Below are 2,017 nucleotides of genomic sequence, written 5' to 3' on the forward strand. Positions count from 1 at the left end.
TTTTTTTTTTTTTTTTTTTTACAGATTTTAAGTGAATAGTACTTATGTAAAAAAATTCGATAGAATTGTTATGTAATTTATAATTTAATGTATATTGTTATATAATTATAACTTGTGTTATGTATATTTTATATTTTTATTTTAATATTTTTGTTAAAGAGGAAAAAAAAAGGGAAAGATGTATGTATATGTATTGGGTTAAGGGAGAAAATATAATTAGACTACAGATAAATAATGGGGGAAAATTTGAAGAATAATTAGGTAAAAAAGGATAACAAAAATTAAAATATAGAAAGAAAAAAATAAAAGAACAAAAATGATAAAAAAAAATCATTTATTACTTATATATATTATAAATTTACTGTACTATGCTTACACATCCTTTGTATTTAGCAACCCAATACATTTGAGTATCACAATTTTTTTTAATCAAGTTTTTTCTCTCTCGAAACATTTTTTTTTTTATATGCCAAAACTACAAGTTTAAATATTCAAAAGTATAATTTAATTATTGAGTTGAATAATGAACAACAAGGAAATTTCAATTAAACTTGCGGTCCTTGATGCATATTGAAGAACATTTTAAACATAAATTAGCAATACTTATAAATATGTTTTATCTTTTCCTTATACGTGAGATACTTGATAATAAATATTGACAATTGCCACTTGCTAATTTGAAATTTAAAATATCGGCTCTTGAAAATATATAAGTACCATGTATATATAAAGTATATGTATATAAAGTCCAAGTAAAGTGTAAAGGTGATCAATGTTTTCATTTTATTACAATTTATTTTTTTATTGTTGTATTAATTCAAAATTTAACTTACCTTATTATATCTTTATTTCTACATGTACATAATTTGATTATGTTCATTTTATTAATTTTTCAGTTTATAAGCATATAGAGATTTTATTTATTTATATAGACATATATAGTGCCTAATTTACTTCAAATTCATTCATTTTCTATGTTTCGGTCATATTTGATTGCAGCACCAGAAATAAATACAAAGATGGTTTCTCATCCTCCCGCATTTCACCAGTAAATGAATTTATATATTTATTAATTCTAAATTTCTTTAAAATGTTTAAAATTGTCAGCTTTCAAGCATAGATAATTTCAAACCACAAGTTGAAACATACAAAATGCAGATTTTTTTTTTTCACTTTAAAAAATCTGGTGTGGTCATCCAAAAACTTTAACTTACCACCGTAATTAGAGATAAAACTAATTATTTTACATTTGGATGGCTTAATTCAGAGTAGTGCTAAGTAAATTTTCACCAACTTTATATATTATATATAAATTAATTATATAATTTAAGGTTTTCTCTTAGGTTAATTAGGTTCTTGAGCACACTTACTCAGCCTCCACTGGCTCATTACCAGTGACACTGTGAGAGGGCTATCCTGGGATTTCAATGAGTGGGCATGGGGATCCTCAGTTCGAGAGTATAAATATAATACATAATAGCGAAAATGTAATCAATGTTTCTATTTTATTATTATTTTTTATTGTTATATTAGTTCAAAATATTACTAACTTTATTATATCCTTATTTCTTCAAGTACATAGTTTGATTATGTTCTTTTTTATATAGAGATTTTATCTATTTATATATAATTTTTTTTAAATTTTGGCTCACACAAGACTGAAAAGACAAGAAACTGCAGGTCAATCTTAACTATTACATCATTTACTTGACAAACGGTCTAAACTTCAAACACATTACAAAACTCTGATCTACATGACTGTAATAAGGCCAATCTAGACATACAGAGTTGAGCTTTGGCACTCCATTAACCTTTGAATTCCTCTCATATCAAATCCTTACAAAAAAAATTTTCATTCGAAGCTCAACATTTTAAAAACTGCCAACAACACTAGAAAATCTAAAAGGACATTATTTAAAGGAAAGTAAATTTGCTGAAATATTAGCCCTAATAGAGCTATTTACGTCCAATAGTTCTCGAGATATAGCTTTTTAAAAAGCAACATTTCATAAAAATG

This window comes from Halyomorpha halys, unplaced genomic scaffold (genome assembly GCF_000696795.3).
Source record: "Halyomorpha halys isolate HHAL.00 unplaced genomic scaffold, Hhal_1.1 Scaffold289.1, whole genome shotgun sequence".
Lineage (NCBI taxonomy): Eukaryota > Metazoa > Arthropoda > Insecta > Hemiptera > Pentatomidae > Halyomorpha > Halyomorpha halys.